The sequence below is a fragment of the Vulpes vulpes genome, chromosome 14 (genome assembly GCF_048418805.1).
Source record: "Vulpes vulpes isolate BD-2025 chromosome 14, VulVul3, whole genome shotgun sequence".
NCBI lineage: Eukaryota > Metazoa > Chordata > Mammalia > Carnivora > Canidae > Vulpes > Vulpes vulpes.
In genome coordinates this window covers 83,781,067-83,794,694 of record NC_132793.1, presented here as the reverse complement: position 1 = coordinate 83,794,694, position 13,628 = coordinate 83,781,067, and the positions used below count along the sequence as shown (strand labels likewise).

General features: G+C 47.7%; 1 protein-coding gene and 3 non-coding genes across 5 annotated transcripts in view; all 4 read left to right on the top strand.

The window, feature by feature from the left end:
• LOC112907092 (uncharacterized) overlaps nucleotides 1–13,628 on the top strand; it is a 133,288-nt gene that overhangs the window by 74,086 nt on the left and 45,574 nt on the right. For both annotated transcript variants that reach the window (XM_072737035.1, XM_072737036.1), the window contains exons 26-27: nucleotides 1,667–1,804; nucleotides 4,663–4,799. The gene's annotated coding sequence lies outside the window, so the exon portion shown is untranslated. The remainder of the gene's footprint in view (nucleotides 1–1,666; nucleotides 1,805–4,662; nucleotides 4,800–13,628) is intronic.
• Nucleotides 2,053–2,147, top strand: LOC112907122 (small nucleolar RNA SNORD116). Its single transcript, XR_003232707.2, has one exon. It is a non-coding gene; the product is annotated as a small nucleolar RNA SNORD116 (small nucleolar RNA).
• On the top strand, nucleotides 5,048–5,142 carry LOC112907121 (small nucleolar RNA SNORD116). The gene has a single exon (XR_003232706.1). It is a non-coding gene; the product is annotated as a small nucleolar RNA SNORD116 (small nucleolar RNA).
• Nucleotides 8,017–8,109, top strand: LOC112907124 (small nucleolar RNA SNORD116). Its single transcript, XR_003232708.1, has one exon. It is a non-coding gene; the product is annotated as a small nucleolar RNA SNORD116 (small nucleolar RNA).

Genomic DNA, 13,628 nt, shown 5'->3' with positions numbered 1-13,628 from the left:
TTACCCTATGGGGCCTACTTTGGATGTAGCCCAGGACTCTGCCCGACATGCCCCTGGCCACTACCTTCCCAAAGAAGGGCTCTCCTGGGCAATTTCCATGTGCCTGTGAGAGGTATGCTGGCCATTGCCATCCTGGCCAACCCTTGCTTTGCTGGGTGAACTTGCAGTCCTTGGCTATGCAGACATTTCCTTCTGGGGTTCTGGGTTTCTATGTGAAGGCATCCATACATGGCAGCCCTTGATTCAGCATCTGGGGTGGCTTCTTCCTGTTCTGTGGCCACAAGACTTCTCTGGGCTTGATTCTCAACCATGCTGGACAGGCCCTGGGGATGCTGATAGCAGTCAGGCACAGCCCGACATCGTGGCCATGGAGCTTGGCCCATGTCTTCCTCTTCGTGGGAAGGGCACCAGTCCTCCTTTCTGTGTGCCTATCACCTGCAGTACTTCAGCCATGCCCTTGCTCCAGAACCACTATGTTGTGCCTATCTCTTCCAATGAATGGGCCCTGGCTTGACTCCCAAAATGTGGCTTCCTGTGAAGAGCACACTGCATGTTGCTGTCCTCACTGAGGATTCCAGCCCCCGACACGGGAGTCCCGTTCCAGGGCAGTGGTAAGAGACTTCCCCTGCAGCGATGAGGACTCAAGGACATGGACGTGGACATGGCAGCACGAGTGATGGCACGTGTTCCTGGAGCCATGCTCATGAAGCACAACTGCCTTAGGCATGCCAATGTCCTTGGCTGTAGCACACCGCGGTTTCTGTCAGCTGTTGCTACTTGCTTTTGTTGGGGCATGAGCACTGCTTGCCTAAGGCTGTTCTGCCCATATACGAAGAGTCATATTGTCGAGTCGTATTGTCAAGTGAGTGGGACGAGTCACCTGTCCAACCTTTGTATTGCTCCCTTGGCTCACCAGGGCTTCTGGAGGCCTGAGGCGTGCAGCCATCCCCCTGGGCTCCCAGCCTGCATCAGGACTCATTGCCTTGATCCGTTTTCACTGAGATTTCATGCTGGGCTCCGACACCAAGACAGCTAACGAGGTGACGTAGTCCACAACAATGTCACTTTGACAGTTGGAAGTGGGCTTTTTTGAGGAGAGTCATTGTGCTCTGTGTTGCCAGAGCATTGGACATGTAGTGTCTGACCACTGCATTCTCCCGTCGGGTATATCACATCAATTCATGCTGTGGTGTGGCAGGGTCTGAGGCAACATATCCATGGATGGCCCATGTGGTTTGGGGAGATGAACACCACACGTGAGCACCTCTGCCATGGCTGCTCAGCCTGCCAGCCTGTCCTGCACATGCACACACGTGCACACCTGCTAATAAACTCATAGAGTCACACTGATGCACAATGAAACAGCACAGAGGGCCTCTCATACACAGATGCACATCTGTCCCAACTCATGACACATGGCCTTGCCAGACACATTGTCATGCATTCACAAGAAAATTCTTAGACACACATGAAACAGAGGCACATCCCCATGTGTGGGCTGACGCGGGCCCGTGACATCTCACCGATGAGAAGCTAGCCCTGTGGGACAGAGGGATAGCACAGGCAGATGCAAAGCTTCCCCATGCAACCATTTGGACCACTCTGGCCAGCTGAGCACCTGAGTGCATTTGTGATGCATTCTTATGTTTTCTCCACCATTCCTCAGGTGAGGAGGGCAAGCCAGGCGCTCCATTGACTCAGAGAAGAAGACCTTCCTTTCCTTGGAGGTGTGGAGGGATGATGTGGGATTTCTGGAAGAAGAGTGGCCCGGGGCGGAGGACCCTGTGCACAGATCGCTATGCGGGTAAGCCTTTGGCATCTCAAAGTGAGATGATGGGACTAGAAGGTCCTAGATATGCCTGTGGCCTGCCAGTTGGCTTGTGCCTCATGGAGAGGGGTGATAGCTCCTCGAGTGGAATGCCCATGCCTCTTGCTCAGGGCCATAGTTCTGAATGGTCTCCAGCTTGCTGGAGGGTGCTGAGGCCTCGGGTACTACCCTATGACCTGTCCAGCCTGCGTGGTTCAATTTGCCAGGCAGCCCAGCAAGTGCTCAGATTGATGATGACTCCCTCAATCTGCATTCCTTGGAAAAGCTGAACAAAATGAGTGAGAACTCCCTACTGTCATTCTCATCAAAACTGAGGGACAGCTAGCTTGTCCTTGGTCATGCCACATGCTCGCAAATACCACCACCACCACCACCACCACCACCACCATCTCCACCCAAGGGCCTTGGAATCGGAGAGCCTCATGGAGGGCTGAGGGCCCAGAAGGCTCTCCTTGGATGGGAGTCCTCAGCTTGGTAGTCTTCTGAGGCATGTCCTGGCTTTGAAGGCGTCTCAGACAACTGGCAGCCAAGCAGTAGGAGTCGCGTTGGGCAATGTTGGCATGGCCTGGAGAGGTTCCATGCTGGAGCAAGTCGGCCAGACTGAAAATTGAGCCAGAGCTCCTGGCAGTGTGTGCGGTACCTCCCTTTCAGGGCCAGGCACCGTGGGTTTCCAGGTGGACTCCCCTTGGGGCAAGTGGCAATCTTTGCCCGAAGCCTCTATCTCAGGTTGTAGCTGAGAGCTTAGCAGGCCTGGGGGAAGACAGGAGAGGCACCAAGTAGGGCTAATGCACTTGACAGTGCCTGAATATGTTTCAGGGCAGAGAAGCACACACACGCACACCTATGCACAGACTTGCACACACATGGAGACACACACAAACGCATATGCAGTCACATACACCCACACACACACACAGTCACAAATGCAGACACAGGCATGCACACACACACACAAACACACCACACGTACAAGGAGTTCCGGCAGAGCTCATGGTATACACTCACAGCAGGAGTATAGACGCTCTGCTGGCCCCTGGGATGGATGGGAATGGTAAGGCCTGGGGAGTCCACAGTACGGGTCGATAGAACAGCCAGTAGTCTCCCTATACTTGGGTGGTGTTCCAACACCAACCAGTCAGTGCTTGGTGAGCTGTGTGTGGCCCCACCGCCTGCCCACATGGACTATGACTTATGGCCCTTAGGGGCTGCCTTCAATCTGCCGAGGGCTCTCTCCAATGTGCCCCTGTCTACTACTCTCCCAAAGAAGTACTCTCCTGGGCATCTACCCTGTGTCTTTTAGAGGTGTGCCCACCATCACCACCCTGGTTGCCCCTAGCATTGCCCGCTGGCCTCGTGGAACCTGGCTGTTCGACCTTGCCTCCTAGGGCATGGGGCTCCTGTGTGAAGGGATATACCCAGGACAGCCCTTGATTCAGTGTCTGGGGTGGCTCCTTCCTGTTTTGTGGGCAAAAGTCTTCTCTGCGCTAGCCTGCAGACCATGCAGGACAGGCCACAGGGACCCTGATAGCAGTCAGGTGCAGCCCCATGTCGTGTCCATGGAGTTTGGCCCATGTCCCCCTCTCCTGTGGAAGGGCACTGGTCCTCCTTTGTGTGTGCCTCTCTCCTTCATGACTGAGGCCATGCTCCTGTGCCAGGGCCACTATGTTGTGCCTGTGTCTGCCAATGGACGAGCCCTGCCTTGACCCCACAATGTGGACGCCTGTGAAGAACATGCTGCATGTTGCTGTCCTCACTGAGGATCCCTGTCCCTGATGCAGGAGTCCCTTTTGAGGGCAGTGGTGAGATATTTTCCCTGCAGTGATGAGGACTCAACAAGGTGGACATGTAGAGGGTGTCTGATTGATGGCACCTGTTCCTGGAGGCCATGTCCACTAAGCACAATAGCCAGGGACATTCCAGGTCCTTTGGCAGTAGTGCACCCTGAATTCCGTCGACTGTTGCACTGGCTCTAGGTGGGGCATGGGAACCACTTGCCTAGGTCTGTTTTGCTTGCACCAAGAGCCATGTTGTTGAGTGAGTGGGATGGGTCACCTGGCCGACCTTTGCATAGCTACCTCATATCAGTAGACTTTGTGGAGGCCTGAGGCATGCAGCCAGCCCTGGAGGCCTAATAGCCTGCACCATGGTCATTGGTTTGCCCCATGATTACTGAGATTTCATGCTGCATCTGACCCCAACGGATTGACCTAGTCCACAACATCGCTTCGACAGTCGAAAGTGGATTTTTGGAGGAGAGTTGTTTTCCTGTGCGTTGCCAGAGGGCTTTGGACACGTGGTGTCTCAGGCCATTGTAACCTCCCCCCAGGGTCAATTGTGTCATTTCGTGCCATTGCATGGCAGGGTCTGAGGCCATGGATCCCTGTATGGGCCATGTGCTTTGTGGAGGTGAACTCCATACGTGAGCACCTGTGCCACGGCCACCCAGCCTGCCAGCCTACCCTGCACACGCACACACGCTCACACCTGCTAATAAACCCAAGAATCACACTGAAGCACACACACTCTAACCCAACCACAGAGGGTCCCTCATACACAGGCACACACACACCCCACTCATGGAACATGGCCTTACCAGACACATTGCCATGCACTCACACAGAAATTCATAGACACACATGAGACAGAGGCATATCCCCATGCATGGACTTACCATGGACAATGGCATCTCACCCATGTGCAGACAGCCCTTTGGGATAGAGGGACAGCACAGGCAGATGCAAGGCATCCCCATGGAACTATTTGGAACGCTCTAGCCAGCTGAACACCTGGGTGCGTTTGTGATACCTTCGTGTGTTTTCTCCACCCTTCCACAGGTGCGGAGGCCAAGCCAGGCTCACCGCCCCCCCAGAGAAGAAATCCTTCCTTTCCTTGCAGGTGCAATGGGTTATGGCAGGACCTATGGAAGATGATTGGTCTAGGGTGGGGAGCCTATGCATGGATGGCTATGCAGGTAAGCCTTTCGTTGTCTCAAATTGAGCAAAAGGGCCTAGAAGGTCCTGGGCCATTCTGCAGGCCTGCCACTTAGATTGTGCCTCGTAGTGAGGGGCAATGGCTCCCTAAGATGATTGCCTGTGACTCTTGCTCAGGGGCATAGCTCTGGATGGTCTCCAGGGTACTGGGGGTTGCTGAGGCCACGGGGAGTCTCCATGAGCCATCCAGCCTGCATGTTCCATTTGCCAGGCATTCCAGAAAGTGCTCAGATCGATGATGACTCCCTCAATCTGCATTTCTTGGAAAAGCTGAACAAAATGAGTGAGAACTCCCTACTATCATTCTCATCAAATCTGAAGTCCAGTACATTGTCTTCCCCAGGGAAGGTAGGAGTGGGGGACAGCTTCACCTTGGCCGTGCCTCTCACTCAACCACCACCAGCACCAGCACCACCACTTAAGGGCCTTGGGATCGGAGAGTCTTGGGGAATCCTGAGGGCCCAGGAGGTGTGTGCCCTCCTTGGGTGGGAGTCTACAGCATGGAGTCCATGGCATTGCTGGGCTTTGGCGGTGTGTTGGACAGCCAGTAGCAAAGAGGTAGGAGTCACATTGAGAATTGTTGGCACAGCCTTGAGAGCATCTGTCCAGAGGAAGTCGGCGAGGCCAATGATTGAGGTAGATCTCCTGGTGGTATATGTGGAGCCACACTTTCAGGGCTGGGCTCTGTGTATTTGGAGATGGGCCTCCGATGGGCAAGCAGTGATATTTGCCTGCGTCCTCTGTCCCAGGTTTGACAACTGAGCACTGCATAGGGATGCAGGAAGATGCCAAAAGCACCAGAAAGGACCACTGCCCTTGACAGCACCTGAATGTCTCTTAGGCCAGAGAGGCACACATACATACACACACAGACACGCACACACCACACATGCATGGTGATCTGGCAGAGCTTGTACTACATGCTCAGGCCAGGAGTGTCGATGCTCTGCTGGCCAATGGCCTGCATAGGAATGGCAGGGCCTGGGGAGGACTTCAGGACCGGTGGGTGAAGGCAGCCGGCAGCCTCCATATACTTGGGTGGTGTTGCGACACTAACAGGTCAGTGCTTGGTGAGTGTTGTGAGGCCCTACTACCTACCCACCAGGGTGCGACTTATCGGCCCTAAGGGGACACCTGGAGATGGTGCCAAGGGCTCTGTCTGATGTGCCCCTAGCCACTACTTTCCCGAGGAAGGGCTCTCCCAGGTTTCTCCCCTGAATCTGTGAGATGTATGCTGGCCATCCACCCTGGCCAGCTCTCACTTTGTCAGGTAGCCTTGTGGACCCTGGCTGTGGGGATCTTGACTCCTGGAGCACAGGGCTCCTGTGTGAAGGCTTCCAGCATGGGCGACCCTTGATTCAATGCCTGCGGTGGCACCTTCCTGTTTTGTGGGCACAAGACTTCTCTGGGCTAGCCTGCAGGCTGTGTGGGTAAGGCTCTGGGCCCCAATAGCAGTCAGGCACAGCCCTGTGTCGTGGCCATGGAGCTTGGCTCATGTCTTGCTCTCCTTGGGAAGGGCACTGGTCCTCCTTTGTGTGTGCCACTCTCCTATGGGACTGTGGCCATTCCCCTATGTCAGAGCCACTGTGTTGTGCCTGTAACTCTGACAACAGGCCCTGTCTTGGGTCCCACAATGTGGATGCCTGTGACGAGCACACCACGTGTGGCTGTCCTCCCTGAGGATCCCAGCCCCCGATGTGGGAGTCCCTTTAGAGGGCAGCAGTGCGAGACTTTCCCTACAGTGATGAGGATTCAAGGACATGGACATGGGCGAGGTAGCCCAAGTGATGGCATGTGTCCTGGAGGCTATGCCCATGAAGCACGCTGGCCATGGACACACCAGTTTCCTTGGCAGTAGCATGTCCTGCATTCCATCGGCTGTTTTACTGGCTCTCGGCAGGGCATGGGCACCGCTTGTTTAGGGCTGTTCTACCCACAGTCCAAGGGCCGTATGGTAGAGTGGGCACGACAGGTTGCCTGTCCTCATGGCGTCACCTCAGGCCTGTCTTCATGTGGTCGCCTTGCCTCAATAGGGCTTTGTGGAGGCCTGGGGCCTCCAGCCAGTGCCCAAGAGCTGCCGGGCCTGCATGGGGACTCCTTGCCTTGCCCTGTGGTCGCTGAGGTTTTGGGAAGCTCTCCGGCCCCTGGTCATCTAGCAAGACACCTAGTCCACATTGACGTTACTTCAGTGGTCCTAAGTGGGTTTGTAGAAAAGAGTCCGTGCACTGTGCATTGCCAGAGGGCTTTGGATATGTGGTGTCTCAGGCCTTTGCAGCCTCCCTCAGGGTCAAACGCATCATCTCATGCCTTTGCACGGCAGGGCGTGAGGCCAGGGTTCCACATATGGGCCATGTGCTTTTAAGTGATGACTTCCACATGTGAGCACCTCTGCTTCGGCCAGCTAGTCTGCCAGCCTGTCCTGCACACGCCCGCATGCACACACCTGCTAGTAAACACATAGATAACACTCACACACACACACCCAAACACACCCATAGAGGGCCCCTCACTCACAGACTCATGCACACCCCCACTCACAGCACGTGGCACTTACCAGGCACATTGCTCATGGAAATTCCTCGACACACATGAAACAGGCACATCCCTGCGTGTGGGCTGACCTGGGCCTGTGGCATTTCACCCATGTGCAGCCAGTCCTGTGGGACAGAGGAACAGCACAGGCAGGTGCTAGGCTTCCACATGGATCTGTTCTTTCTGATCTCACCACCTGATCCTCTGGGTATGTTTATCATTTGTGAGTGCAATTTTCCCAAATTTTCAGGTGTTGTGTCATTGCCAGCCTCACTTCGGCTCATAATAGAAAGCCTTCTTCTCCTTGGAGGAGTGGAGTGAGGTTGGCCTCACCAGGTTAGCTGCCCTGGTTGGGCAGATTCCACATGGATCGGTAAGAAGGTAAACTTCTTTTGTCTTAGAGTGAGCCTTTGGGCAAGGAAATCTTGTGCTTGCCTGAGGGCCTTCTGACTGGTGTGTTATCCTGACATGTAGGGTTGAGCTCCCCAAGATGATATCCTGTTCCTCTTGCTCATAGTCATGTCCTTGGATTGTCTCCCAAGTCTGGAGGTCCCTGTGGTCATGCGTCCTTCCCAGGTTCTCCTTGATGTGGCAGGACAATAGGTCCTCCCAAGGGTGAGCATGTTTGCACTAATGGGCTGTCCCAGCCAGACCCCACAGGTGCTCATATCCATGATGACTCCACATGTGCATTCCTTGGAAAGCTGAACATAGTGAATGAGGAATCCTTTACTATTGTCCTCATGGAAGCTGAGGTCTAGCTCGAGATCCCAGCCAGGGAGATACAGTGAGGGACAGGTGCCGAGGTCAGGGTCACCCACAGCCTAGAGGAGGATGCACAGGGCTGGAAATTGGTCCTGAAGCAGAGCTGTGATTCAGGCACAGGGATACCCTGTCCCTGCCCCCAGGGGATGCCCTGTGTGGGGTAGCATGGGTGGTGCAGGGGCTCCAGCACACCCTGTAGCCTGTGGTGAGTGGGACATCCAGGGTGAGTGGGACACAGGTCACCTGACTGTCTTCCACCGTTCTTGCTGCCTGTCAGCCTTTGAAGTCTTCCTCCCAAGGTTTCTTTCCTTTTCTGCTGTAGGGTATCAAGTGGGGTATGGCTTAGGGAACTGGTCTTTGCAGAGGACATACATTGTTTCCTCCATATCTTGTCAGCGGTTTGGCTCCGTATTTTGTGTTTTTTTGCTATATTCTGTGGTCTTCAGGTTTCTGGTATTTTCCTGAGCCTGTTAGCCTTCCTGAGAGCCTTTAGTCATAGGTCCTTTCCTTTCCTCTTATTTTTTCACCCCCCCAAAAAATTTCATCTTTTCACTCTATTTTCTTCTATACCCTCTTTGTTAGAAGTATATGATAAAGGATGCTTTATTTTTGTTTTTTATGCTACTTATGTTATAATATTTGCTATTTTCCTTCCCCTTCTTTTTCTGTGTATCCTCTATATTACTTGTGATGTATGTTTCTTTTTTTCATGACTCAGACCTGATATTGTCTATTAGAAATAGTGCACATTTCAGTGTTTCAGACTTTTTTTTTGCATTTTCATTTTGTATTTCTGCTTCATATAATATTTTTATATGAGTGCGTTTCAATTTCATTTTATCTTATCATTGATCTACCCCAATTATGTATTGTGAATGATTCAATGGAATTATATTTTTTTATAGATTGGTTTTCATCAATCTCTTGGCATTAGAATTTTCCAGTACTTTTCTATATTTCTTTTTTGGAAAGGAAGATATTGTGCCCTGCTTGTCATATTAATTGTGCTTTCAAATGGCTCTTGCCCTGTTACGATGAGCATCCTCTTTCACTTGCTAATGCCCTTGTGCTACCATTTTTGGTCATTGCAATCTCATGGGTTTGTGGCCATATTCTTTTTTCAAGCAAAATTCTTTTGAAACATACCTGAGATTGTCTGTCTAAAACATCAAATTTGTAGTTGGAACAATATATACATTATGGGCTTTTTTGTTTGTTTCCATAGAAGGTAGAGGATTTTATTGAAGGTGTATCTCTTATATTTAACTCATACAATGTTTCACAATTCATTCCCTGCACTATTAGTCACTAATCTTCAGATATATGATCAACATCATGTGGATCAGTGCCTCCTATGGTAACAGAATCCTGAATGCTCACTGCCTTCCAGGTATCACATTCTGATGGTCCATTTTATAATTGTTGTGGGATAAACGATGATTCCACAAAGAGATCTTGTTGGAACATGGACAGAGTGAATAATGAAAATCACTTCTGTGAGCTGAGATCCAGCCCATAGATCATACTAAGCAAAACTATGGAGGGGAATTCAGCATGGTCAGCAAATGCTCCCAAAAAAGTACTATGGTAGTGGAAAAATAACATGCTGGCATATGCTAGAGGAAACAAATTGTAGAAAGGTCTATATAACCAATTATGGGATGATATTACAATTCTTGGCTGCCAATATGTACATATATGTCATAAATAGACCTTGGGAAACCACTCCTTAAGTAATGAGTCCTATGCGAAATGTCTGTGACTACACTTGAGCTATTTACGTATTTGAGCTACTAGAATTTTCTGAGTGATGATCAATGTCTTTAGTGTGATTAGATTGTCAAAATACAAAGATATGGAATTTTACTTATCATTTTCTATTACGTGGAACAATTGTATAGAAATTGAAAAGTAATAGGTGGAAAAATTAGAGAGGGTGACAAAACATGAGAGACTCCTAACTCTGGGAAATGAACAAAAGGTGGTGGAGGAGAAGGTAGGTGGAAGCGTGGGGTGATTGTGTCACGTGGGCTGAGGTGGGCCCTTGATGGGATGAGCACTGGATGTTATGCTATATATTAGCAAATTGAACTTAATTTTTAAAAATTGAAAAGTAGATGCTCTATGTGAAATCTTCACAGTCAATTTGCTCTCCAATGCAGTTACTATGATTAGAACAGTTGTTTACACATTGTTTTGTTTTTTATCCATAATATGAGCAAGAAATTTCATATACTCTTCAACAATGACTTCTATTACATGTTAAATATTTTTAGATGTGAGATGATTGTATTTAAAATTCTTTGATTCTTATTGTAGTAAGAGATGAAGAGGGACACTATATCATACTTAAAGGATCTATCAAAGAAGAGGACTTAACAATTATCAATATATATACCCCGAATGCTGCCAAATATATCAATAAATTAATAACCAAAGTTAAGACATACTTAGATAATAATACACTTATACTTGGTGACTTCACTTGATAGGTCTTCTAAGCACAACATCTCCAAAGAAACAAGAGGTTTAAATTATACACTTGACCAGATGTATTTCACAGATATTTAGAGAACTTTATATCCAAACGCAACTGAATACACATTCTTCTCAAGTGCACATGGAACTTTCTCCAGAATAGACCACATATTGGGTCACAAATCGAGTCTGAAGTGAACCAAAAGATTGGGATCGTCCCCTGCATATTCTCAGACCATAATGCCTTGAAATTAGAACTAAATCACAAGAAGAAGTTTGGAAGGATTTCAAACAGGGGGAGGTTAAGGACCATCCTGCTAAAAGATGAAAGGGTCAACCAGAAAATTAAGGAAGAATTAAAAAGACTCATGGAAACTAATGAGAACGGAGATACAACCATCCAAAATCTTTGGGATAGAGCAAAAGCAGTCCTGAGGGGCAAATACATCACAATACAAGCATCCCTCCAAAAACTGGAAAGAACTCAAATACAAAAGCTAACCTTACACCTAAAGGAGAAAAAACAGCAAATAGATCCTGCACCCAGCAGAAGAAGAGAGTTAATTAAGATTTGAGCAGAACTCAACGAAATCGAGACCAGAAGAACTGTGGAATAGATCAACAAAACCAGGAGTTGGTTCTTTGAATAATAAGATACATAAACCATTAGCCAGCCTTATTAAAAAGAAGAGAGAGAGAAGACTCAATAAAATCATGAATGAGAAAGGAGAGATCACTACCAACACCAAGAAAATGCAAACGTTTTTAAAAACACATTATGAACAGCTATACGTCAATAAATAAGGCAATCTAGAAGAAATGGACACATTTCTGGAAAGCCACAAACTACCAAAACTGGAACTGGAAGAAATAGAAAACCTGAACAGGCCAATAACCAGGGAGGAAATTGAAGCAGTCATCAAAAACCTCCCAAGACACAAAAGTCCAGGGCCAGATGGCTTCCCAGGGGATTCTATCAAACGTTTAAAGAAGAAACCATACCTATTCGACTAAAGCTGTTGGGAAAGATACATAGAGATGGAGTACTTCCAAACTCATTCTATGAGGCCAGCATCACCTTAATTCCAAAACCAAAGACCCCACCAAAAAGGAGAATTATAGACCAATATCCCTGATGAACATGGATGCAAAAATTCTCAAGAAGATATTAGCCAATAGGATACAACAGTGCATTAAGAAGATTATTCACCATGGCCAAGTAGGATTTATCCCCAGGATGCAAGGCTGGTTCAACACTCGTAAAACAATCAGTGTGATTCATCATATCAGCAAGAGAAAAACCAAGAACCATATGATCCTCTCAAGAGATGGAGAGAAAGCATTTGACAAAATACAGCATCCATTTCTGATCAAAACTCTTCAGAGTGTAGGGATAGAGGGAACATTCCTCCACATCTTAAAAGCCATCTACGAAAATCCCACAGCAAATATCATTCTCAATGGGGAAGCACTGGGAGCCTTTCCCCTAAGATCAGGAACAAGACAGGGATGTCCATTCTCACCACTGCTATTCAACATAGTACTAGAAGTCCTATCCTCAGCAATCAGACAACAAAAAGAAATAAAAGGCATTCAAATTGGCAAAGAAGAAGTCAAACTCTCCCTTTGGCTGATGACATGATACTCTACATAGAAAACCCAAAAGCCTCCACCCCAAGATTGCTAGAACTCATACAGCAATTTGGCAGTGTGGCAGGATACAAAAGCAATGCCCAGAAATCAGTGGCATTTCTCTACACTAGCAATGAGACTGAAGAAAGAGAAATTAAGGAGTCAATCTCATTTACAATTGCACTGAAAAGCATGATATCTAGGAATATACCTAACCAAAGGGGTAAAGGATCTATACCCTAAAAACTGCGGAACACTTCTGAAAGAAATTGAGGAAGACACAAAGAGATGGAAAAATACTCCATGCTCATGGGTCGGAAGAATTAATATAGTGAAAATGTCAATGTTACCCAGGGCAATTTACACGTTTAATGTAATCCCTATCAAAATACCATGGACTTTCTTCAGAGTTAGAACAAATTATTTTAAGATTTGTGTGGAATCAGAAAAGACCCCGAATAGCCAGGGGAATTTTACAAAAGAAAACCATATCTGGGGGCATCACAATGCTAGATTTCAGGTTGTACTACAAAGCTGTGGTCATCAAGACAGTGTGGTACTGGCACAAAAACAGACACATAGATCAATGGAACAGAATAGAGAACCCAGAAGTGGACCCTGAACTTTATGGTCAACTAATATTCGATAAAAGAGGAAAGACTATCCACTGGAAAAAAAATAGTGAAAGGGAATAAAGGAGAAAGGAGAAAAAATGAGTTGGAAATATCAGAAAGGGAGACAGAACATGAAAGACTCCTAACTCTGGGAAACAAATTAGGGATGGTGGAAGGGGAGGTGGGCGGGCGGTGGGGGTGACTGGGTGGCGGGCACTGAGGTGGGCACTTGATGGGATGAGCACTGGGTGTTATTCTATATGTTTGCAAATTGAACACCAATAAAAATTAATTTATTAAAAATAAATAAAAACAAATGCAGAAAAAAATAAATAATATTATTCTTCGATTCTTACATGAATTTCATTGACCACTTTCATGTATCATCAGTGAATTTCTAATGTGTTTAGAGAGACACCCTTGATATAATACATGATTTTACAGTGAGTGTGCTGGAGAAATTTTGACACAAATATCAGGAACAATCATTTCTGTACTACTTCATCAAAATTTTGAGCTTAATCATTCTTTTCATCACATGGTCGAATGAATATCCATTATGAATTCTTATAAGTCTTTATAACTAAATATTCCACTAGGAAAATTTTGTTTCACAACTTCTCTAATTTTCTATATACTTTGTAGACTAGTTGTAGAATTAGAATTCCATGGATTATCATCACCAATTAAGTGCTCCCTTATTTGGAATGAAACAAAACTCCTGATAAAACACACATTTTATAGCAAATTTGGTTTCTCTTATGTCTTTGAGTAAAAAAACAAATGGTA